The sequence below is a fragment of the Gorilla gorilla genome, chromosome 8 (assembly GCF_029281585.2).
Source record: "Gorilla gorilla gorilla isolate KB3781 chromosome 8, NHGRI_mGorGor1-v2.1_pri, whole genome shotgun sequence".
In the NCBI taxonomy this organism is placed as follows: Eukaryota; Metazoa; Chordata; class Mammalia; order Primates; family Hominidae; genus Gorilla; species Gorilla gorilla.
Genome location: NC_073232.2, coordinates 38,368,556 through 38,395,270, shown reverse-complemented (window position 1 = coordinate 38,395,270; position 26,715 = coordinate 38,368,556). Strand labels below are relative to the sequence as shown.

Here is a 26,715-nt window from a genome sequence, read left to right as displayed (position 1 = left end):
AGATACGATTGCTTTTATTACTGTGATATGTTTAAAGTATTATAAATTTTTTAAGAGCTTTGTAAGTGACAGAAGTGAAGACATGCTCATTTTAATGTTATCAGTCAACTCTGAGAAGACTAAAGGTCAAGGGACAATGAAAATGTGACCCTTACCAACGACAGAAACTCCCAGGAAGCCACAATTAACTCAAGACTACCAGGATATTTGGGGAAGTTTATCCTTCTGGAAACCAGAATTTCTGATTTGTGGAAAATTCTATAGATATTCTCTGCCAGACTCCAGCCTATTTGGTAAGCTGGCCACAGATGATTTAGAACACAATGACCCTGATACTCACTAGAGCTCTGTGTGTGGCTGGATAAGCCCATTTCAGCAGCATGTCAGCCCTTCCCTGAACTAGGCTCTGTCACTCAGATCTCAGATCTTAGGGCAGCTGTAGTCTGCCCCTTGCTTTCTTATTACCCCAGATAACCAATGTTATCCTCTGTTTTTCCTTCCTCCCAGGGGGAAAAGAATTCAGAACCCTAGTCTGAGTATATGAATTAGACTCTGCAAATTGTTTATACGAGTCATTCTCGAAACTAGGTCTGGAGGGTCCCCAAGAGATCCACGGATTTCTTGCAATATTCATGTAACAATGTTCATCTCTTTATATCTATTACCATTGAGTAACCCATTGATATTTAACAACAAAACAACAGCAAACACCATCCTGATAGCTTTAAAGCAACCCTGTTCTTCTAATTGTTTCTAGTGCATGCTTTTTAAGCTAAACTAGTAGACCGGATTGTCCTCAAGTAGGCTGGCTCACCAAAGGTGTCCACAACAAGAACATTTCAAGTTCAGATTGGACAGGAATATTTATGAGGGTTTGACCAGTGCTAGACTTGTCAGAAAATGTGCCTGAATAGTCTCCCTGAACTTCTCTCTTAAACACAAACAAGATCCTATGCTGGCTTTCTGGCCACACCTGTGCCGGCCACACCTGTGCCAGCCACAAATGGGCTAAAACACGTGAAATGTGCTGTCCACGTGCAGGGTTCAAATCAGATAACAAAATACGCATTGACGGTTCTCTATAGAATGAAAAATATCCTACTTTCATTGCATGCTGGTGTTGGGTCAGAAAACAACAGTTTCTTATTTCTCCTGGTTAGTGGTCCTTTGGAAATCACAGAGGAAATACATGCAGAGAGTTAAGAGGACTACTTCACATCTGTTGTCCCATGATGCTACTTAACTGAACACTACACTCATGTGCCCATTCCCGTTCCCTTTCCCCTTTATGGTAAATGTTGTCCCATATGACTTTGTGATTGATGGAAATGTCCTCTATCTGTGCTGCCCAGTATGGTAGCCACTAACCACACATGGCTATTGAGTACTCAAAATGTGGCTAATGCAAAGAGAAACTGAACCTGTAATTTCATTTAAATTTAAACAACCACTCGTGTCTAGTGGCTATCATATAAAACAGTGAACTAAGTCTAAAATTTAGGATCTTGCAGTACGGGGTGTGTGTGTGTGTGTGTGTGTGTGTGTGTGTTTGTGTGTTTGTGTTAACAAAACAAACACTGCTCCTTCTGTAGTGAGCACTGGCCTATGGCCAGGGTCTAAGGAATATGCAAAAGGAAGTGACTGGAAGTTTTAAGCTTTTAAGGCTTTATCAAAAGAAATTTCTTACCACTCCCTCTGGGCAGTACTGTAGAACATCTACTAGGGAGAGGATGATATGAAGATAGAGAAGCAACAAAAGTACAGACACATTAGAGGCAAAATATAGATGCCACCTTGTAAACTGGTTGATAATTCAGAAAGTGACAGCTCTCCCCGACTTAGTTGGAAAGGCAAAGGCCAAATGGGAAACATCAGTCTCTTCACGTCCATGGAAGACAATCCCCTGAATGCAAAATTAGAACTTGGTGACTATTTCCTGATCCAGCCCCTTGTATTTTTCATGAAGCTTAAAGGAGATTAATGGGACAATCAGGATATTACAGATGAGAAGCACAGGCATTTCAAATGAGGCTGTGACAAATGGCTGGGAGGCCTTTAGAATGGGGGAAGAGAGGATGTGGAACAAGCCCTGGACTGGGAAGCTCCTCACTATGATTCACACCCTGGTCCTGCTAATGACCACCTGGCCAGGAGACCCTGGAAAGGCATCCAACCCTTCCCTGAGAGCCACTGGACAGAGGAATAGGAGCCCCATCACTGAGTGGTTGTAGGGCTCAAGAAGGATCGTATTGGCAGCAAGAACTCCAGAAACTATAAAGCTCTATTTAGATGAATCACATTATTATTAAACAGTTCAATCAACATAATACTTATTAATAATAGCTAAGATTTCTTCAGTGTCTGCTATTGCCAGACAATATATATGCAAAATCTCTAGGGCTTACAGCAACCCTATAAGATATGTCTATCTATCCACATCATTCGTGCTTACTATATGCTGCTACAAGTGTTTTCCATATATATGAAGGTATATATAATATATACATATATAATGCATAAAACTTGTAAATGAGTTAAATGAGGATTAATCCTTACAACAACCTATAATGTGGACATTACTCGTATCAATATTTTACAAATGAAACAATTGAGGCCAAAGAGGTAAAGTGACAGCCACCATCATCCCAACTAAGTTGGAAGGCCAAATGACAAAAGGAAACATAAGAACGCAATTACCTGAATGACAGATTAGAACTCAGGGATTATTTCTTGATCCAGGCTTAGTCAATGGAAGAGCTGGGACATGAACGCAGGCACAGTTGGTGAACAGTAGAGCCAGGATTCAGACTCAGGCAGCCTGGCTACAGGGCCTGTTTTCTTCAACCCCATGGCATCCTGCCTCTTTTTTTTGGGGGGGGGGGGATGGAGTCTCGTTCTGTCACCCAGGCTGGAGTGCAGTGGTGCAATCTCGGCTAACTGCAACCTCCGCCTCCTGGGTTCAAGCGGTTCTCCTGCCTCAGCCTCCCAAGTAGCTGGGACTACAGATGCGTGCCACCACACCCAGCTAATTTTTGTATTTTTAGTAGAGACAGGGTTTCACCATGTTGGCCATGATGGCACAATGGTCTCGATCTCTTGACCTCGTGATCTGCCTGCCTCAGCATCCCAAAGTGCTGAAAGTGACAGGGTAAGGATTTGAAAGTCAGGCCTGCCTGCCTGTCTCCAACCACACAGTCTTTTCTCCAGCCATCCTGCGTCCGTTACAATTCACACACTGTTTGTCACCACTGGCTAATGGCTTTGGATATTTCTTCCTCTTATCAGTGTGAGACATCTGGGGAGGCTCCCCTTTTTTTCACCATTTGAGGACTGAAAGTAAATTTAGCTTCCTCAGCAGAAAGAAAAGAAGCTGTTTTAGAGGTTGGGAAGAACTTTAGAAAATGCGGCATCAAGTCTGTTGCCCCCTTTGAAGAAAGCAGCTCTGGAAAAGGCCTAGGACATTAGTTGCTACAAAGTTCTAGATCATTCTGTGTGGTAAGTATGCCATCATGCCCATAGCACTCTTCTCTGTCCACAAAATTCGTCATATACTAATAAAGAAAGGGTGTCTTTGGACAAAGTCAAAGCAAGTTTGTCCAGAGTACTAACTAAGAAGAGACTACAGAGGGAAGCAAAAGGTAGTTCAGTGGCTGAATTATCCAAGGAAATGCCTAGAATTTGAGTTGTCATATCAAAGATTATGTCTTGGAGCTATATAGAACCTTTACTGCCCAAAAAAGAGAGACTGTGCAAACTTCAGTGCTCTGGTAAACATTTCTTTGATGCCTTACCAAAACATACGTCTTCTGAGCATTTGATATGGTTTGGCTCTGTGTCCCCACCCAAATCTCATCTTGAATTGTATTCCCATAATTCCCATGTATTGTGGGAGGGATCCCGTGGGAGATAATTTGAATCACGGGGTGGTTTCCCCCATACTGTTCTCGTGGTAGCGAATAAATCTCATGAGATCTGATGGTTTTATCAGGGGTTTCCACCTTTGCATCCTCCTCATTTTTATCTTGCTGCTGTCAGGTAAAGAAGTGCCTTTCACCTCCCACTGTGATTCTGAGGCCTCCCCAGCCATGTGGAACTGTAAGTCCAATTAAACCTCTTTTTCTTCGCAGTCTCAGGTATGTCTTTATCAGCAGTGTGAAAACGGACTAATACAGCATCCACTGTCCACTTCCTCCTTCCATCAGTCTGCAAAATTCCATTTGGGGATCCATGTGGCTTCAGGGAAATCAACTTTATCAATGTTCTCTGTCCCGTGGCAGCAGTGATGGGTTTAGGGATGGGCATGTGACCTAAGCCAGTCCAATCAGAGTGACTCTCAGGTCTTGCTGAGAGTGCCTGGAAACGATGCCATTTCCTTCCTGTTGGGCATGATGAAGGAAGCATCTAGCCCCAGGAGCTCCTTCGGTCATATTAGGGCCTAAAAGGTGCCAGCCTTTGATAAAGACACCAAAGGATATGAAAGATAGCATAAGACAGAACGGAGAGATGGAAAGAAGCCAGATCCTTGGTGATATTGTTGAGCCAACAGATCAAGTTTGGCCTTAAGTCAGCCCTAATTCTGTGCTTTTCAATTAGATAAGACAATACATCCCCTTTATTATTTAAGCCTATTTGTGTTAGGAGTTCTAGTCTTTGCAAATGAAAGCACCTAACTAATACTAATGTAGATCTCTGTGGCCATCCTTCTGGTAAAAGGAGAAGGCAGAGTCAAGGGTGACATTACATTTCCTGAAACTGGCAGCTCCATCTCATAGAAAACTCACGCATTACTCGGTGAAAAAACAGATTCCCTGTACACAATATCCACGTGGGAAACTCCTACTCACTCATCAAGACCCATCTCTAATGTCCCTTCTGTCTCCTAGACTACATTTACGTAAAATTAATCACTTCCTTCTGTTTTATTTCCATAGAGGCATATTACTCATTCTTTTATGTAACTATAAACACAGAGCAATTACATACAGCTCAAGGGCAGAGAATGTCTTATTCATCCCTATATGCATCAAACCCAGCACAAGCACATAGATGCTGGATTCTCCAGGTTGCATGGCCTTTAACAAGTTCTCTACCATTCTGACCCTGTTTTCTCTCCTGTAAAATACGGCTAATTGTATATCTCAGAGGATTGTTGTGAAAAATGTCAATAACGGAAGCTACAGGAATTTCATTAAAATGTGTTTAATTATAGTAAAATTAAATTGATACATAATTTTGTAAATCTTCAATAGTCTTTAGCTCAATATTGATAGCCAAAAATTAAGCCTGGAGGATAGAAATAACTTCTTAACTCTACCGCTGGAAAAGTGTGGGCATAGAACTTGTCTTTGCCTTCTAGATCAGGTCTGTGTTGGTAAATTAGACACCGTGTGGCCTTTCAACATCCAGGAGCAAGATGGCAGGAAGATCATGCCAACAACTGAGGTACCTTGCAGGAAATCAAACAGGAAGAAATCACCCAATGGGATCAGCTGGGCAAACATGGGTCACCCCAGGTCTGGTCCCTCAAATCTACCCAACCAAACCATATCATAGTGGATAGCTATTATCTTTACGTGACTAGCATTCATTGCCCCTTCTGGTATGCCCTATTCCCCACTCTCAATCCATCTGTTTTAAGAATGCCCCCACCTCCACCTTCCATCTCCAGGAGTGATATCCACCCAGGTTTGCTCAGTAAGACTATGAGACCTGTCTTCCTGGCTGTGGTGATTGGTTCAGAAGCAACATGCCAACCAACCTGATCCAATGAGAGTGAGTTCTAGGACTTTTGCTGGAACTACTGTATGTCTATATATAAAAGAGAATCTATCTTTCTATTGAAAGCCAAGGGTAAGCAGCCAATATGATATGCATTTGATTCTGTTACGGAAATCCACATAAAAGAAGGCTGCCCAAGTATAAAACCAACACAGAAGAAAGCAGAGGTAAGAGATGGAAAAAGAAATGGAGAGAACCAGTAACAGCAAGAGACTGAAGAACATCATTTGATTGCCTGGAATCTGCTAAGCCTGAAGAGAAGCCTAACCCTAAGCTTTTCAGTTACCCAAGCCATCAAATTCCCATCCCCATTTTTTTGGTTCTTAAGCAGCTTGAACCATAGTTGTCTCACTTGCATGCAAGAGATCCCTGAAGATACATGCACTTCCTCAGGTGAAGATTGCCATCAGTTAACAGATCCTGGCACCCATGGACCCTGGGACAGTCATTCTGGTAGCATCCTCTGGTAGAGAATAACATAGTCAAATCTGACAGTCAGAGAGGATCTGCCAGCCTCTGCTTAGATATAGCCCACTGAAAGGGAGAGATGATTAATTTAGCCTTGATTTCAAAACCTTGTCTTGTATATTCCATTCAGCACTTTTTATCTTCCTGTATTCCCCTGGTTCCTCTCTAGCTGAATAAAGAACAATTTTTAAAGCAAACATCTTCACTGTGTATCTAGCAAAGCTTTCTGCTTTATTGGAATATGTGATTTATTTAAAAAATTAAATTTCCCATGAGACGCAATAATTTAAATTAAGAGAAAAGCTTGTCTTTTTTAAACTTCAGTTTCTACATACAAATTGATGTTTTATAGATTCCAGAAACTTTCACTGTTATGAAGATGGCTCTCAGTTTTCCTGCTGGATTCAGATTCTCTTCATGACTTAAAACAACATGAGGAGGATGAGTCACAACTGTAAGCTGGTGAAATGCAGAAAGAACCACCTAGGAATTCAAATGTCAGCTTAAGAAAGACAGAATGGCTTAAAAATCAAAGATGAGATGAAGTGGACTGGGGGTCTCGGGAACACCAAGTCACAAAATCAGCTTACAGTCAGAGGGAACTTGCAAATGATCTGATTCAAGATACAAAGAAAGGTTTTAGTTCTTGAGGACTTTTTCCAGATAAATATTTGAGCCAAAGCACAATATAAGAAAAAGATGCAAGTGGAACAGCTCCTTCAAGCAGTGGGGGATGTTAAGGAAAAGCAGGGAAAATCAGCTGAGAATCCTCTGTCCCACCCCCAAGACTCCTGCAACCTAGCTGAGAGCCACAGAACTGGTCCTCTCTCTCCGGCTGTTCTCCAACATCCCAGAGCCTTAGGTGGGGCTACACTAAGAGGAAGTCCTCCAAGGAAACTCTCAGGATTAGACCAGTCTTTTTCTGCTAGTGGTCTTTGATAAGCCTACATGGTAAAGAGTGGGATTCACTGACTTATCTGTAGTAGATATTATTAAATATGTCTCAAAGCATCTCCCCCACCTTCTCACACCCACCCATTAGAACAGGATGTTATCTACAGGCTGATACCTCCCCACTCCCTCCACCTCCCTTCTAATACATGGCACCAAGACACTGCCTAGGACCTAACAAGTGATTGGCCCCTCCTTCTCCAAGACATTCCCTTCTTCCTTTTTCTCTTTTAAGCCCAGAGGGCCTGACCCTCTAATGCCTGTCCCAGACCACTCTCTCCCTCCAGGAGCCTGCCAAGTTGAACACAAAGTCCTACCACTCCTGCCCTCAACACAGACTTCTCCAAAACAAGTCCACAAACACCATTCAGGATGATTCCTGCTAAGACCCACAGGGTTGGAGTGATAAAATTTCCAGTAACATCTACCATGATATTACTTACAATCCTAAAAGAGGAAATGTTCTGTATTACATAAAACATGTCCAAGGTCCTCCTACAAGTACGAGTGAATCCGTGCCTGGTTCTTCTTTGTCTTTGGATCCTGCCACCTCATCCCTGTCGTCATCTGTCTAAGTTTTGCTTTAGAAGCCACCCTCGGTCAAACCTTCACTCTCTTACACAATGAGCTGGGCATCCTCAGTTTTCCCTTCATGCTAAAAGTAAGCCCCATGTTTTGTGCATGTGCCCACACCATTTCCTCAAGTTCTTGCTCCTAAAGGTAACAGGGGCTGGGTAAGGCACTTCCTGCAGAGATCAAAGAGACTCGTTTACATCCAGGAGGAGGAATATTCTTCCTGTTCTACCCCATTTAATCCTGTCCCCTCAACCCAGAGGTGTCCTCACTGTCCAGCAAGTGCTTCAGGCCTGCAGTTCTGCTGTTACCCTATTTTGAATCTCATAGGTGTGGAGGCATGGGTTGGCGGGGAGGGGCAGGAAGGTTTGTCCGCCAGGAAGAAGAAACGAGTGTGTCGGTATGTGTGTGTGAGCGCCGCAATGACAGTGCTGCCACCGCTGCTGCTGCATGTGCTGGGTCTTTGAATGTGGCATCTGTCAGGGCTCAGTGAGGATGACAGATGTCTCTCTGCTTTACGAACAAACAACACAGGCCTGTGGGGTGACAAAAACAGCCTCAGCCCAACCAGAGCGGAGAGGTGCAGTTCTCTGGGAATAATCAGAAGACAGCAGCGTAGGAGTCCAGAGTCTACCACACACCTGCTCCCCTAAAAAAGCATGTTCTCATTATGAAACCTTAGAAGGCAGCTCCCACGCCAGGGACAAGTATAAGGGAGCCTGTGTGGCCTCATTCATTACCAGATGAACCATTCATTCAGGGAAGTCTTGAGGCACGTCCAGGAAATGGCACCCCAAAGACTCAGTTAACCCACAGGGTGAGTGCCCACGGAGATGGGAGCTCTGGGGGTGACACTGTTGAGCCAGTGGATCAAGCTTCACCCTGAGTCAACCCTAATTCTGTGCTTTTCAAATAAATGAGCCAATCAATTTTCCTGTTCATTTCTGTATCCCCAGCACCTAGAACAGTGCCTGGCACACAGTAGGTGCCCAGTGGACATTTTCTGAAAGAACAAACAAATGCCAAGGCAGAAAACGGGGGTGAGAGGAAAAGATGTATAAAAAAAAGAACTAAGCAGAGCAAAGCAATAAGAAGAATATTAATAATATGAACCACAAAGACATGAAAGTCATCTGATTATCTGATTTCAATACACAAGAGTATAAACTCATTATGGATGCTGAATTACGCTAGTGATAGTTTAAATATTCCTTGGAACTGAATATGCACATAAGAAGAGGCCATCCCAGGCTTAAATGAGTGCACATTCTTGTCTTGGAGAAAAGGAAGAAAAATATATAAAGCAATAGGTACAATACGATGCAACAGATGTTCTAGAACAAAGGCCTGGAGCTATGATTCCAGGGCAGCCTGCAAAGATCTCCCAGTGGAGCTGATGATTAGCAGGCCTTGAAGCAAGGATGGAAGCCTGGCAAGAGACAGGTCAGTCATCGCAGGCAGGAATGACAGCTTCCAAGAACTGTGTCTTCTGTGAGCCCAGGGGCCAGAGAGCTGCTGGGTTTCCCAGTCTTTCCAGGCTATGGCCAAACTGATGAAGCCATCGTTGTTTCAGTCTCTGATTCCTTCAGAGAAGAAGAAAGAGTTGAGTCTAGCAGAGTCTCACTCTGCCTGGACGCCTGCTGTACCAGGAGAGCACTCCCTCCGCATGCCACTCTAAACAGAAATACTCCCCGGAGCACCTGGGACGACCGGCATCCTCTGCACTTCCAAGGCCTTCACTCTTCCCAATTTTGCTTACTTCTTATCTTCCCATTCACTTCCCAGATGTGTTTCTCGGGTCTCCAAAGGGAAACTCAGGGGTGAAACTGAGTCAAGCTACTTTAAATCTCCTTTCCTACCTGGCCCTTTCCACAGCACTCAGCCCAGAAGAGGTGCTGTGGGTGAAACGAAGCAGCAGTCGGAATCTCTGCAGGCCACAGGGAGGGAGGGACGGGTAGAATCAAGGAGTGGGGCACTAGCACAGAGGCCTGAGCCTCCTCACTGCCAGGATGAGGGAGCCGCAATGATCTGGGGTACTGGCAGCTCTGGGAGCCTCTGAATAGTGACCCTGGGGCTCTCAGAAGTACTAGGTCAAGGTGCCCTGGTGGACACAGCTGGGCTTAGTCATCAAGACATGGGTACAAACCTCAGCTCAGTCACCATCCAGCTGTTTGAGTCTGAAAGTTACTTAATCTCTCTAAGCACAGATGTTCTCATCTATGAAAGGACTATAATGCTTGTCTTGCGGGGATGTTGTTAGAATTACATGTGATGAGGTCTAAATTGCTCCTAGTACAGAATAGGCAATTGGTAACTCTTAACTACTATTAGTGTAGTATTATCATGATCGTCGTCGTCATCGTCATCATCATTGGGGCAGACAAATCTCAGACCAGGCCTGAGAATTCCCAGCTCTGAATTCAGAGCCTTTTGCTTCAGCAACAGAAATGAGAAGGTAAGGCCTAAAGTAGAACAGGACTAGAGGAGGCCCTGAACAGTGCTGGGCGCCCAAACAGGGACTTCCTCCCAGGAGGCCTCTGTGCCACTGGCCTGGGGTCTCATCATCACCACCAGCAACAGGGTGACTGGCTGCCCCCTGGATTTTCTGCAAGCAAAGAACAGGAGGGCAGAGCAGGAAAGCCCGGGAACTAATGAGATTCAGAGAGCTCGAAAATTAGAGGTGCACGAAAGGAGCTTCCACCTAATTGCTCTGACACCTCCCACTCCCACTGCAGAGTCACTGCAAGGAGGAGGCGAGTGCAGGAGCAAAAGGGGATCCGTAGGTCTGCTGGTCCAGGTCACTGCTCTCTCCAGGAGCACTGGCTCCAGCTGGGAGTGGCCCAGGGCCTTTCTGCGGCCTGGCAGGACAGGGTGGCCACTGCCCGTGGCTGGCCCAGAGGAGTGCACCTTGTGGGTCGAGAGCTGCCCAGGCTGATATGTGCCTTAAAAAGCGGGGATGAAAGCCAGGCAGCGCACAGCAAGCCCAGGCACCTCCTCAGCCGTGCAAATGGGAGCTGGTGATATGGGCTCAGGAACTGCCATTTCTGACCCAGCCCAGGCAAATGTGGCCCAATTCTCTGTTCCCTTGGAGCTGAGCCCATTTGTAGCCATGCCAGGCCTGGGGTCTCCCTCAGTGGCTGCTGGCAGTTGATAGCAGCTGTCCTTAGAACCTCAGCTGCCTCTCCTGCGCTGTGTCCTCCCTAAGGGGCTTTCAGATTGGTTGTCTCACACGAGGCTCCCAGCAGGCTGGAGGAGGGCAGGCTGGCAAGGCAGCCACACTGCCCCTGTATCACAGAGGAGAGGAGGGTGGCCCACTGACAGGCCAGAGGCAAACTGAGACCCTTCCGATCCATTGTCCCTTCCCTGCACCCCCAAGAACAATGACTTAGCCCCAGGACACATCCTTAAGAAGAAGGCATCCCTAAACACCACCAGCCCCCACCCCCTATCCACCCCCCCCCACCCCCCCCCCCACACACACACACGATGCTGGGATAGGCTGTGAGACAATATGGAAACAGCCAGAAAGATTTGCATTCAAATCCAGGTTGTGTCACTTCCTGCCCATATGTCTTTGGGTGCTTTATGTAACCCCTCTGAGCCTCAACTGCTCCATCCATAAAGCGGAGCATGACTGGGAGGGATAAATGGAATGGCAAGAGGAAAACACAGTGCCCAGAGGATAGCAGGCTTTCAATAAATGTGAAATGCTCTCAGCATGGCCCTGCCTGACGTCCTGCGTCAGACCCCACCGTCCAGCTCACAGGACAAGCCACAGCCTTGTAGGACACTAGAATTGCTGCCAGTCTGCCTTCAGTTCCCTTTCTTGTTTAGGAGTCTCCCCTGGACTATCAGCTTATAAGAAGACATGTATCCATCACAAGGGCCTCTGATAAATCTCTTCACGGACCGCTTGTTTATATCAAGAGGCAGAACATTTAGAAAAGACATAGTGCCTGCTGCTGTCTGGGCCAAGCCATCCCACAAGCAGGCTGAAGTGTGAGAGAGGCAGATACATTCCCTTTCAAAATGTCTATGGTCCCCTGGTCCATGATATAATAGGAGAGATGCATAGCTGGCTTAGCTTGCGCCGTCTCCCAATGGGGACAGGCACCTGGGAGAGCCAAGATCGTTAGCCCTCCAGGCAAACCATTCAAGTCCTTGTGCTGTCAAGGTGACTTACAATATTGAGAGTAGTTTGAGATTGTTAAGAATTATTATTTTTTTTTTTTCTGAAAAATACACAGTGAGTTTCTAAACTCCAGTTTACTCCAGCTAACACCACAGCTTTACTGTTCCTCTTCCAATCAATAGTGGAATGAAATGATCCAGTTGGAATTCCAGTTCAGGCCACATAGCTGACATCTTCTGGATTCCCACTCCTGGGGATTCTCAGACTCAAAGGCAAAATGGGCCCTGGTCATGGGAAAGTCCATGGCTTTAGATGGGCAGAATCTGTAGCCACTGAGGCTGCAGAATCTATGAGCCTGTCCCCAGCTCCACAGCAGGGACCAAAGCCAGGAAGAGCCAAGGACACTCAATGCCACTCCTGCCTTATGCCAGCCCTCAGGGTGAGTGCATAAGCTCTTCCCATAAAAACGGCATTTGCACCCTTACTAACCTTTTATTCAATTCAACTTCATCTAGTCCTAGTAAATAGAATTACATTACTTCCTTGCTTAAAACACTTCCATGGTGCCTATGCAAAAATGTAAAATACTTTCTCTGGCACACAAAGCCCACATGCTCTTGCCCTCCTCTCCAGCCTCCTTCATGCCAGGCACTGGCTTGGCCATCCAATTCAGACTCCCTGGCTTCACTTCTCCTTCCTTGACTGTGCGTAGCTCTTTCTTGCTTCGTAGTCAGACATACACTCCTCCTCCTCTTTGTCCAGTTAATTCCTGCTCCCTTTTCTGGTCTCAGCTCAAATGTTGCCTCCTCAAGAAAAACTCCCCTGACTGCTTCCCAGTACAATTTATTCCCACTCCTGCCCCCTTCTCTCCTATAGTTCCCTGTTCTTTTTAAAATGGACTTGTCAATATGCATGATGATATGTTTTTGTGTTTATGGTCCTCGCTCTCTGACCATGTAAACTCTATGAAGCCAGAGAGAATATCTTATTCTCTCGACCAGTTTGCACAATGCCTGACACCTAGCAGATCCTCAACAACCTTTGTTGAATAAATGTGTCCATTTATTCAGTTCTCCAATGTCTGACTTCATTCAATCACTTATAATTAAAATGCCAATTTTTATAATCTCCATGAACCATAAATTAAGAAATCACTGTGCAGCCGGGCGCAGTGGCTCACACCTGTAATCCCAGCCCTTTGGGAGGTCAAGGTGGGCAGACTGCCTGAGATCAGGAGTTCAAGACCAGCCTGGCCAACATAGCAAAACCCTGTCTCTACTAAAAATACAAAAAATTAGCCAGGTATGGTGGTGTGTGCCTGTAGTCTCAGCTACTTGGGAGGCTGAGGCAGGACAATCGCTTGAACCCCAGAGGCAGAGGCTACAGTGAGCCAAGATAGTGCCACTGCACTCCAGCTTGGGTAACAGAGCAAAGCTCCATCTCAAAAAAAAGAAAGAAAAAAGAAAAGAAAAAAAGAGAAAGAAAGCACTGTCTTCCAAGCTGTGACTGGAGGCTTACATTAACTCATTTATATTTGTAGTTAGTAACATCACCATTTTTAAATGAGTGAACCCTGACCCCAAGAAGCTAAGTAACCTTATAAGTCATAGAATCAGTAAGTGGCAAAACCATAATTGAAACCTCTGGCTCATAACTTCTCACTTTTCCTACCAAATGACACAAGTGGCTACAACCTGAGTGGCCAGGCCTGAATGGGTAGCAAGTCTAGAACTGTCTTGGTCCCTAGCCCCACAGCACCTGGGACAAGACCCAGAGTGGCATCCTCCTCCTCCACAGCAGAGGAGACTACTTAGGCAATGAGATGAAATTGGCACGTTTACCTGCCTCTGATTAAACAGAGTTTTTACTGGACAGCAGTTGTTGAAATAATTTGGGCTATAAATAAATAGGAACCGGGCTAGAATCTGAACCTGCTTACAAAGCTAGTCCTTTTCCATTTGAGTCATAACAAATCCAATCCACTTGGGGAAAAATTAGGAAACAAGGGGGAAAAGCTTTCAGTTTCTGTAGCATTTTAATGAAGGATTGATTGAGGTTTTATGCAGCAAGAAGGGCACAGCTGGGGAGTAATTGCCAAGAAAATTGAGGTGCAAGAGCCATTTACATAGAAGAATCAACTAAGGTTCCTCACCAGTGCTCAACTGAAAGCAGTAGCAATTGGACCAAATGACAAGCATCACAATCTCACTCTCTAGCACCCCACCCTAGGAAACAAAGCCACCTTGTCACTGTCTCCTTCAAAAGTACCACAACCCAACCCAAGACAGGCAATGGCAATTCATGTGCATCCTCCACTCCCAAGCCTTCAGCAACCTAGATACTTTGTCTGGGGACCTTCTGAAGAGGAGGCTTTAGTTGACTTCTTCAAGATCACTTGCTACCATAGATGATGGCTAAAGCAGGACTGAATTCCAGATGTTATGATCCTAGAGAGTCTCTCAATCAATGGTAGAACTCTCATGCACAATCTTCTTTGGTTGGGGGCAGAGGAGGGGTAACTTGGAGCAGGTGATAGTGTGGCTCCCAACAGGCTAGCCACTTTACAAGGATTCACCTTCTGTCCCTTCACTATGTATCAGAAGCTACACTTTATGGCCACGTTTTGTTTCCTCTTTTCTTCCTCTTCCTCTTTACTGTACCTCCATCCATCCTTTTATAGTGCCGCTTTCACCTTGGTGTGTGAACTTGCCGCTGACTTCCCAAATGAGTTCTGAGAACCGATTTCCTGTGCTTTGTGCTCTGTGATGGTTCAGGCCACTCATCACACCTCTCATGGGGATCTCTGGCACTTTGGTGGGCCCTACTTAGAAACCATCTTCCTCCTTGATCCTTCGCTAACAAGTTCTATAATCTTAACCTCCCAGGGTCTCAGTTATACTACCTGCAAGATGGGCAGAAGAATTCCAGCCTAGAGCCCCACACAAATGTAGGAAATCCAAAGACAATAATATATAAGGGCTTGGAGAAAAGAATAAAACTCAGACTGCAGTGAGGTGAATAATTCAGTGCATCCTCCTTATGCAGCTGGAGTTAATTCCAAGGAAGCACTTTGCAAATTCTCAGGTACTATGCATGTTTTTTCTTTCTTTCTTTCTTTCTTTCTTTTTCTTTCTTTCTTTCTTTCTTTTTCTTTTTCTTCTCTCTCTCTCTTTCTCTCTTTCTTTCTTTCTTCCTTCCTTCCTTTCTTTCTATTTTTGAGATCGCGTTTCTGTCTTGTCACCCACGCTGGAGTGCAATGGCACGATCTCAGCTCACTGCCACCTCCGCCTCCCGGGTTCAAGTAATTCTCCTGTCTCAGCCCCTGGAGTAGTTGAGATTACAGGTGCCCGCCACCATGCCCAGCTAATTTTTGTATTTTTATTAGAGACAGGGTTTCACCTTGTTGACCAGGCTGGTCTCAAACTCCTGACCTTAGGTGATCCACCCGCCTCAGCCTCCCAAAGTGCTGGGATTACAGGCGTGAGCCACCACGCCTGGCCACATGTGCTTTTTAACATTTTTATTATTTCATTTTTGGAGTCATTATTATTTTTGTTACACCACACAAATTGCAATAACATTAAGAGATTGAGATGATGATGGTATGAGGGTGGTGTTGGTGATGACAGTGATGATGATGGCAATGTTGCTGATGTTCCATAGTGGTAATGGTGAAGATGATGGTGATACTGGGGAGATATGATGGTGGTGGTGATGGAAGTGATGCCTACATTACAAGTCCACTCTACACACACATGTTCTTTACAAATGTGGATGAACCCTATCTCCTGCATGGAGTGGGCAGCACAGATTGTGGAGGAAGCTGTTTTCCTTCCCTGGCATCTTCTGTTCTTGGAAATCAATGAATGTCCTTCATTATTTTCCCCATAGTTCCTAATAGGATACTTTCCTGCTTCTGAAACATTCACTATTTCTATAAAGTCAGTTTGTATTCATTCTGTAAGCTCCTCAGCGACCCTCACTATTTGCCATGATGCTGGTCACTGGGCCTACAAGACATAGATCTTGTCTTTGAAAAGCCTGTGTTCCTAGGGAGAGAAACATCTGAAAAGTGAAAGAACATGAGAGCAAAATAGCATGCATACTGCATTAGAAGGTGCACCCTCATTCCGCATGGGTGTGTCAGGGACTGGCAGGGTCGGGGATGGCTTCCCTGGGAAGGTGCCTTTCAAGCTGGCCAGTGACTAAGGGGTCACTCATCCTCCAGGGAATGGGTGGATAAAGAGCACTCTAGGCCACAAACAAAGCAGAGAATATACACTACTGTAGGGTATGATCTGAGAGATATGGGAGATTTCAGGGGAAAGAGCTTACTTTAAGTTTTTGAAGTGATAAAATATTTGAATTTTATCTTGGAAGAACTATGGATCCGTTAAAGGTCTCTCAGCGTAGGAATGAAATGAGCTGAATCTGCATGTTACAATGTTTCCTCTGTAGAGCCTAACCCCCTCCACTTGTGTTCCCAAGAGCCCCAGCATCACTCAGGAGCTCATAAGAAATGCAGAGTCCCAGGCCCCATTGCTAGACCTCTTGAATAAGAATCTGCACTTTTCAGAAGTTTCATTTTCTAAATTACTATACAGTAAATTTAACTTTTTATTTTTGGTGTAAAGTTCTACGAATGTTAGTATATGTGTCAATTTGTATAGCCACCACCATAATCAAGATACAGAAAAACTCTGCCCCAAAAACTATCTTGCATTATCCTTTATGATCACACCTATCACCCCTACCCATTAATAACCACTAATCTGTCCTCTGTCACTACAGTTTTACCTTTCCAAGGAAGTCACATAAATGAAATTCATATAATATGTAACCTATTAACACTGGCTTTTTTAATTGAGCAAAATGTTGTTGAGATTCACCCAAGTTGTTGCTTTTATCAATAGTTCATTCTTTTTTGCTACTGCATGTATTCATGGTAAGGATGTATCACAGTTGTTTTAGCCATTCACCCACTGAGATTCTTCCTAGTTTTGGGTAATTACGAATAGAGATGCTACAAACATGTATATGAATGTTTTTTCTGCAAACTTAAGTTTTCATTTCCCTAGGGTAAATATCTAGACGTTGAATTTCTGGTAATATGCTAAGTATATGCTTAATTTTATAAGAAAACTTCTAAACTGTTTTCCTGAATAGCTACATCATTTTGCATTCCCATTAGTAATGTCTGAGAGTTCCAGTTGCCCCCCATCCTCACCACTACTTGGTATTGTTAGTATTTTTATTTCAGCCATTATAATAGGTGTGTTCACATCTCATCATTGCTTACACTTGCATTTCCCTAATGGCTAAAGATGCTGATGTTCTTTTTCTGAGCTTATTTGCCATCCAAATATCCTCTTTGATCATGTGTCTATTCAAGTCTTTTGCCCATTTTCCAGTTGGGTAGCTTGTTCTCTTCCTGTTGAATTTTGAGAGTTCTTTATATATCCTGACTATAAAGCCTTCTGTAATATATGTGATTTTTAAGTATTCTCTCCCATTATGTAGCTTATCTTTTCATTCTCATAACAGTATCTTTCACAGAATAATAGTTTTTAATTTTGACGTGTCTAAGTGATCCATTTTTCTTTTGTGAATCATCTTTTTGGGGTCATGTCTAACTTACCTAACTTCGGGTCAGAAAGATTTTCTCCTATGTGTTTTTATCAAAGCTTTATAGTTTTACACTTGTATCTGTGATCCACTTTGAGTCAATTTTTGTATAAGACATGAAGTTTAGGTTGAGCTTTTTGTTTTGTTTTGTTTCATTTCATTTGCCCTTGGATGTCCAATTGTTCCAAAACCATTGTAGAAAAGACTCCTTCTCCACTGAATTGTCTTTGTACCTCTATCAAAGCCATTGACTGTATTTGTTGTAGGTCTATTTTTGGACTCTAGTCTGCTCCATTGATCTATGTGTCTATCCCTTTGCCAATATGACACTGTCTTAATTACTATAGCTTTATAGTAAGTGTTAAAATCAGGTAGGGCGATTGGTGATTTCTTCAAATATACACTTCTTTTTCAAAATTATTTTACCTATTCTAGTTGCTTTGCCTTTCCACATAAATTTTAGAAATTGGTTTGCTTATATCCGCAAACAGTCCTGCTTAGATTTTGGTTGGAGTTATGTTAAATCTTTAGAGAAATCTGGGGGTGAGCTGGCACCATTACTAGGATGAGTCTTCCAGTCCATGAACATGGTATGTCTTGCCATTTCTCTAGGTCCTCAGAATCTGCATCTTAACAAGAATCCCAGGTAATTTCCCTGTACATTAGAGTCTGGGAAGCACAGCTCTAGAGTGGAAATGACAGTGAAGTCACCTGGGAGGATTTACAAAATATGGAAGCCTAGACCTCACTCAGACCAACTGAATAAGAATCTCTGAAGGGGGGCCTAGGTGCTGGAATTTTTTCTAAGTCTTGTAGGTGATTCTAACTGGCAGCCATGTGTGAACCTCTACTCTAAACCCAGTCTGGGCTCTTGTGGCTCTGGCCCTATGCTCATTAAATCAGTCTGATTAAGGCCATCAGTTCATTCCTTTTCAACCCTAGATGCATATTGGAATCCTTTGAGGATAGAGGTTACTTCAATGAGAATTTTCAAGAAACAATTCTAGTTGACAGATTCACCAAACTTCCTCTGAGGCCCCACCTATATTTGAGGATTACCTTTCCCTGCCCAACCCCAGGAGCTAGAACAACATTCCAGAAGTTTTAACTCTCAACTCTAAAAACCTGCTCTCTTTTTGGAAGTCTCTCTGGAAGTTACTGAGGCAGGAGGAGACAGAGGAGAGAGGGAACATGTGTGCACACAAGAGAAATGTCCAATTGAATGAGTCTGATCAGTAAGATCTATGACTCAAAAATACTTGCTTCATGGCAAGGGAACATCTTTTGCTTTCATATCCATCTCACATACCTGCTGAGTCAAGAAAACAGCTCCATATTTAGGAGAAAAACCCTCCTCTAATCTCTAAATGCAATCGAAGGTTTTCTCTGTCTTTTTCTGTGACTCCTTGGAAATGTTAAATGCATGTCTCAGCTACAGCAAGGTGGCGCATGACATATTGCCCCCCAAAATATGAACCAATTGAATGTCGTCTGAAGTCAGCTCTGTTTCTGTTATCTTTTAATGGATTTTAGGTAAAGAAGTGTTGATGTAGATAAAATAGATATAAAACCAAACTCTTCTGCTTTGGATGTGCACCAACCCCAGCAGGCTAAAAATAGATTCAACTGCATCAATAATATTTCTCTTTAAAGTTGCAGGTCCTTTGGGGGTTTGGAAACATTCAGAGAGGATAAAAGGGGAGAAAGATATGAAAACAGCAGAAGCTGCAGTCTAAGCCTCCAGGTGGGGGCCTTGGGGACAGCCATGCTGGGATGCCTGATTTTTACATGTCCAAGTACCTATTTCCTACCAAAAAAAAAAAAGCCCTTCCACATATGATAAGAACACATCTTTTCTTGCAGGGCTGTCAAGTTCATTCTAAACACCCCTACCGCTGCCTGTTTGAGATTGATGCATGTCCAATCTCTAGCTCTTTGTTTGAAATTAAACATCCAAAGACCTTTAGAATAAAAAAATGTCAACATACAAATGAGATGCATTTCAACATGCATCTCAACTGCAGAACCACAGCATGTTGAGATTGGACCAAGCAAACCCTGAAGAAGTTTCCCCTCTTGCTCCTCTGTGGAAGATGACCTATCCAAGTTCACACAACAGGTAACATGGAGCATGTGGAGAGACTCAGCATAGGCCAGTGCAGCAGCGGGGTCTACTGGAAAAGACTTGGCCTTTGAAGTCTCATTCCAATCCCAGCCTTGCATTGACCAACTCTGTGACCTTGACCTTGAAAAAGTAGAGTCACAGTGCCCTCTACTTCATAGGGCTGTTTGGAGAATTACTGAAAATGTGCACAAAATACCTCATACACAGTGGGGCACTCAGCTAACACCAGTCATTCCTTTAATCCAGGTCTCCCAACTTCTAGTCCAGTGCTCTTTGCACAACACCACCATATGAAGACTCTGAGCTATCCAATAAGTGCACTTGAACCACAGGTTAAATCCCCTTCCTCTCTTCAGAAATACAGGCTAGCACTGCCCAGCGTTCTATAAAGACAGCCAGGAAAACAAACCAAATTCATACTACTTACCCAACCCTGAACGAGACACGCTGGCTCCCTTTCCTTTATTTTGTTTCCCTTCTATTTGTCCTGGGTTTGTGGTTCTTGGGCAAGGTGAACTCTGCTCAGGATGATATGTGACCCCTGGCCACAGTTGCATATGGCCCTGCCTCAGTTGCTTCCTGCTCCTTACTTGGTTCTCCAGGTCCACACTCCTTTCCTGTGCCATCTTCCCCTGTGGCACCTGTGTGTAGGAATCTTCAACAGCTGCACTGCCTACAGAGAAGCCACAAGCTAGAGCCCCACAAGTTTCCCCCCAGGCCCCATGCATGGGTCAGCAGTCTTGACCCATGGGCTGATTTTAATATTTTAATTAAATTGACAACATGTAAAAAATCTGGAGATTTCACAACAATGCAGATTTCTGACTTCTTTTGACAAATTACAAACTGGCCAAATGTCCACAGCTGGCCAGAGCTGTGAGGCAGCCGCTCCCTTCATCTAGAAAGACTCTTGCTCCACTGGTCAAAGTCCCCACTGGTCCCCTCATTGCAACCTCCCCATTCCCTATCAGCCTCTGAGTTTTCCACCCCTGTTATGATATGCATTTCCAGTTCTCCAGCTGGACACTCAAGATGTGTCACCACATGGCCCACTGCACCTATTCAATCTCTTCTCCTGGGAACCCTGGAAAATCTCTCTGCTTCTAGGCTCTGCTGGGAGCAATTCCCCTCCTACAATGTCCTCCTTGCTCTTTTATTTACCCAACCCAATCAAGAGTATCTCTCCTTAAAAAATTCTTGCTGACCACCCAAGCCACAAAGAGCTCTCCTTTCCTTAAAGCATGGAGTCAACAGTTATCTTACCCACCTTCACATAGTTGGTTCTTCCTGTTAGCACATCCTGTTTCCCTAGCTAAATTGTAAACTTCTTGAGTTCACATTTGTTTGCCTTCCCCAGAAGGCAGCCACAGACTTTCCAAAGGGAAAGTTCTGAACAAAGATTAATTGTTTGGTCAGGAGCTGTCAACCATATCATCACTCAGTGCAAGACCAGTCTCTCCAGCCTCTTTTGCCTCCACTCCACTTCCCTTGTTCCCCTCTCAAATCCACCCAAACCCCCATCCTCCTGGAATCACTCCAAAAGGACTAGAATTTGTTTCCTGTTTTGCCGACGATTGTTCCCATCTCTGCTACTCCCCAGGGCTAAACACAGAACCTGCCACATAACAAAAGCTCAGCATATGCACATTAAATGGAAAGTGCCTTACTTTTTAGTCCCTATATCTTAACATCTGCAGTTCACCAGGCTGACCATGCCCTTCTCCCTTTTCACCAACAGATCTACGGGTCTTGGAAATCCCAGTTCAGTGTTCCTCTCTCAATCTTTTTCTCTTCCTTTACTCAGCCAAGTCACTCCTCTCTCTAGGCTGCCGCAGTCCTTTGCTCTTGCCTGCCACAGCCATTGCCAAATGTTGGTGCAATTGTTTGCCCACACCTGTTTTTCCCTTGGATGCCAAGGTCTTCCAGATCCAGGATTGTGTGACCTTCTTCCATGCGCTTGCCTGGTTCCCCAAGTCAAAACTGGACATAATTAGTCTGGTGGAGAAGGCAGGTATTATGGCCCTCATTTTTCCAATGAGAAAATGGAAGCAAGGCACCAGGCTCCCTGCATGCAGCAGAGAGATGGAAGAGGAAGAGAGGAGCGGCTTGGGTGAGAAGACTTGGTTCTATTAGCAGGGGTCAAGCAATGGAATGGAAATGTGTCATGTCCTTTCAAGGTCATCTTTGGAGCAATCTTTAACAGCCTGCCCAAGAAATATTTAATTACCTAGAGGAAAGTAAGTACCTTTGTTGACTTGATATTTGCTACCAACTAAATAGCCAGATTATGTGAAATTACACATTAATGTGTAGGATTTTGCCTAGTAGAAATACAAATGTTTTCTGTTCAGGAGAAAAGATAATCTCAAAGTTTATTAATTGACTCCCGTGTAGGACATTAACCAGTTTTGTTTCTAATTTAGCAATCTCATTCCAACACTCTTTCTCCAGTGCCTATGTAAACTCATGCTGCCATCTTGTTGGTTTCCTCATTAATGAGCTAAATGCATTTTTGACATGTCCACATTCTAGATTTGTATGAGTCACAATTTTAACTTTTTGAAAATTATACTTTGCCACCCTGGTGCCACCAACTCTGGGAGTGTGAGCAAGTCCCTCCCTCCCCTCTTCTGGACTCAGTTTCTTCAACAGTAACATGAGGGCATAGGTCTGCATGGGAAATTACAAGTCCCAGGAATATTTGATTTTAAGCCTGAATCTTAAAAAGAATAATTTCCTCATAGGGTTGAACATCTTACGGAGTTATTTTCCAAAATAACAACAATAATGGGATAGTGCTTCATACCTAGGGCTAAGTATTTTAATTCTCACATAATGAGTTGGGGCTATTGTTCCTAGCTCTATTACAGGTGAGGTTAAGAAAGCTGAAACAGTATTTTTTTTAACGAGGAGACACTATGTTTGTCCTTCCACTCATGTTTCCTTCCATTCCTCTTTTCACCTGTCTGGTCATCCATGTTTCCAGTCATCCATCCCACTGATGCAAAAAGAAGGTGGTTTCCATTTTCACTCTGGATCTATCTAATTGACTATTTAATTGATGTGGACTTTAGTAGAGGCAGTGATTGCTTCCAGTTGGTGGGCCCAGGAAGACTGTGAAAAAGGTACCACTTTCAGCTTGACCCTGAAGGTTCAAGCAGAATTATTTAGGGATAGGTTGAAGAAGCATCTTTGCCTGAAGGAACCATGGCAGGGACACCAGGAGACAAAAGAGGGAGACATGCACAGTGACCACTGTGTGGTCATGGCTGTGGGAAGGGTGGATAATGGGAGATGAGGTGAAAAAGATTGATTGGTCTTGGCATATGTCAATGGCTGATTGAGAATCTTAAGTTTCCTTGATCTGAAGCCCTGTCCACAATCACCCAGACTTTGAGTACTTCATGTGGTAGTAAGAGGCAGAGACAAACCCTTCCCCAGGTGCCCTGATCTGGCCAAGCCTGGGCGCTCTGACTACCAGAGTCCTGAACTCTTAGAAGGGAGAGCTGCAAACAACCATGGCGGGAATCTACTCCAGCCTCCCTTCCCGAACACGTGGGCCTGAGCTAATTTAAGCTAGTCTGAGCTCACTTTGCAAGCAGTTGTCACAAGGTGCTACATCAAAAGACTCCCAAGGCCCAAATATTTAACAACCAGAACACTCCCTCCATCCATCAGTTTGGTAATTCTATCCACACAAAAAAACTACTGGGGTTTCATTTCTGGCCTGTTCATTTCTTATAAACATGCCAGGGCCATTTACAGCTCACAACTCACTGCTCTCTAAACATTTACACATTTCTCCCTCTTAACACATCCTTGGCCATTTGATTAAGTAGTAGATCACAGGGGATGGAAGGCAAGGCCTTGGCATCTTTGGGTTTTCTCCAAACCTATCTTGACATGGGTTCAATGCCAGCCTCCCCTTCCAGTAAACACAAGGATTATTGCACTCCTGGGCACAGACTTGCTGATGCCTTGGTCTTTTCTATCCCTTCTCTTGCAGTTTCTTTAGGTAGGAGGGAATACAAACCCCAAAAACAAACAGACATGAGTCCATTTTACCAGCTGGGTTTAATAGGAAAGCTGGTAGGGTTCCCCATGACCCCTAGGACTGAATGAGTGCCCACATTTCACAACACCCTGATTCCAGACAGGAAGCTTGGAGAAGTATCTATATTTGGGGGAAGGAAGCTGCCCCAGACACAGCTTCCTGGACTGTTAGCAAAGGAATCTCACACAAGGCCTAAATCAGTTTCCATACAACTTCCTTGCCTTTTGGGAAGGTGCAATCTCACAGGACTGGTGGGACTTACCCAATGCAGTCATCCAAAAACACAGTTATGGCCAACACCTAAGTGCTGAGAAAAGTCAAGAGGAAGAGGAAGCCCCAAGGGCAGAGAAAGTGGTGAAGGTCACGGAAGAGGCATGGAGCTGTGGCACCATTGGCAGGGGACAGCTAGAGTCCAGGCACAGAGCTAAAACTGGGTATGAGCAAGGGTAGGAGAGGGTACACTGCTGAACACCCACAATGGTCCTGCTCCTGTTGGCTCTGCCTTCAATCTCAAAGGCAATTATGAATAAAGGAAAGCACACTGCCTTCAGAGACCGACCTAAGTTTGAATCCTGGCATCTTTCCCAGCTGGCCGTATGACCCCTAGGAGCTACTCAACACTTCAGAACCTCACTTTCTTCTTCAGCAAAACATAGGTGCAGGTATATATCTCCTAGGAGTGACAAGGGAATTCACACGGCTGTTAATGACCTGGTGCCTGCCTGGGGCTACCAAGCAGCCACCACAAGAGTCCTCCATAATAGCATCCACCGCACTGCAGTCAGGGCAACAGCACTGCAAGCACTTCATGGACAGAGACCAACCCTTTCCAACCTGATCTGCCATGTTTCAACACAGTGCCTCAGCCATTGAGAAAATCCTGTGACAGGCACAGACCCCCTTCAAGAAGGACTTGCTGCTCAGCTCCTGAGAGGGTTGTCAGCAGCTTCTTCAGGGCTTGCTCAGTTGCAGAGAGCTACCTGGCCCAACGTCATGCCCTTCAGGGGCAGCCCACCTCCTCTGAGTGATGGGAGTGATGGAATAAAGGCCCATGTCAGCCCATCCCAGCACTCATTCCAGCACAATGCTGGCAGGCCATCTTGGTGCTCTTGGGGCTGGCTGTGGCTGCATCCAGCCTGCATCATGACTCAACCTCTGCACAGTCCTGCTGCCTTCCCCTCCTCCCGTGGGTATGAGCCTCCAGCACACTCAACTTCGTGTCAGAGCTTACCTTCCAAGAACCCTACCTGCAATGAACTTGGTATTTGTTGATGAGTAAATGCCTGAAACAAGATCCCCAATCTTCTAAATCCAGAGTTAAAACTCAGACAGGCCATGGTCCTTGGTCATTCTAGGTCCAAGAGGCTCTTGCTGCTGGCATGGCCAAGAGATACAGGTAAGTAAAGAAGTATACTGTGGTGCTATGACCACCCAGGGGGCTGCCGTGTCCCACTCAGGAAAATCAGATACCTGGTTGGCTTCCAACAGAGGCTGGGGAAATTTCAAGTTGAGGTTGGGCTCTGTAGACCTTCTCCACCACTAAAGGCCCCAGGTTTATCATTTCCCGGGAGAATAGGTCCTGGGGGAGAGGGGGAGATAACAATGGAACACACCAAAAGGGAACCCTGTAATGGAACAGTGCCCACTAATGTTTATTTTATCCCAGGAGTCACAGAAGGCCTGGAATGGCTGCGATGGAGATAAAGGATGAAGGGCAGTCCCCTCAGGATGTTATCCAAAAAGTCACCTTGGAAGAGGAAGAAGCTCGAAGAGCAATGAACATTTTTTTTTCTAGAAGATAAGTGGCTAATTTCAAAATAATTATCAACTGCCACATAAGTTTTTTTTTTTTAATTCATTTAAAAAAAAATGAGGCCGGGCACAGTGGCTCATGCCTGTAATCCCAGCACTTTGGGAGGCCGAGGTGGGTGGGTCACCTGAGGTCAGGTATTCAAGACCAGCTTGGTCAACATGGTGAAACCCCATCTCTACTAAAAATACAAAAATTAGCCAGGAGTCGTGGCGCATGCCTGTAATCCCAGCTACTCAGGAGGCTGAGGTGGGAGAATCACTTGAACCCAAGAGGCAGAGGTTGTAGTGAGCCGAGATCGTGCCACTGCACTCCAGCCTGGGTGACAGAGCAAGATTCCCTCTCAAAATAAATAAATAAATAAATACATACATACATACATAAATACATACATAAATAAAAATGAAGTGCTTCCCTTTTCAAATGAGGAGTGGGAACACTTAGATTACAGTGTTAAGTTCTTTTTGTCTGTGAGGTAAGGAGAAGAGCCTGCGCCTAGGTGACCTTGGCCTGGTCAGAGACGCTGGGACAGCCTGGACGTGGGGAAGAAGGGATCTACGCAGGTCTGTCCACAGCACATTCCAGGGCAGCTTCCTCCCGGGCTGCTTCTGTGCCAGAACCTGCTGGCCTCAGGAGCCCCAGCTCACCTTTCACTGACCTTCAGCCCACAGGAGAACAGCATTTCCTACCTCCCCCACCTGCTGACAAGGCCTCTCTCTTTCCCACGCCAAGGACAAAGATGACCTCTGGGGGATTCCTTTTAGCTGGCTCATAAAAGGAAGAGAGATGGGCCAAAGAGAAAGAGCTGCTGGGTCCTTCCCCAACTAGACCTTGGGAAATGATGATTTTCCAGTAGGGAAGTGGTGGCCAGGCAGGCAGGCGTCGACTAGATGGGTCCCTCTGGGGTGTGGTGGAAATGACCTCAACTTCAAAGAGACAGACTTCCAGAGAAGGCTGGCATTAGCATCCTGATCTGCTCTACTGAGAATCCCAGGGGTTTTGCAGAACTCTTGCTGGGCCATGAGGGTACAGTCTCCTCCTGACCCCAATCCTTTAACCAAAGCAGCTAGGTTTCAGTTAGTGTACACAGAGCTCCAGGCCTCTAAGAGTGTGAAAGCCACTGCCTCAGGAGATATCCCTTGCTGGAGATCCTGGGAAGTAGAGGCTATGGAGGCAGACCACTTAATAGCTGTGCAACC

General features: G+C 44.8%; 1 protein-coding gene and 1 long non-coding RNA gene across 22 annotated transcripts in view; one reads left to right on the top strand and one right to left on the bottom strand.

Moving 5' to 3' along the window:
• KCNMA1 (potassium calcium-activated channel subfamily M alpha 1) overlaps positions 1 to 26,715 on the bottom strand; it is a 769,792-nt gene that overhangs the window by 481,579 nt on the left and 261,498 nt on the right. The window lies entirely within an intron of this gene.
• LOC109028613 (uncharacterized) lies at positions 224 to 6,443 on the top strand. The gene is made up of 4 exons (XR_008669198.2): positions 224 to 293; positions 3,286 to 3,495; positions 4,036 to 4,095; positions 5,357 to 6,443. It is a non-coding gene; the product is annotated as an uncharacterized lncRNA (long non-coding RNA).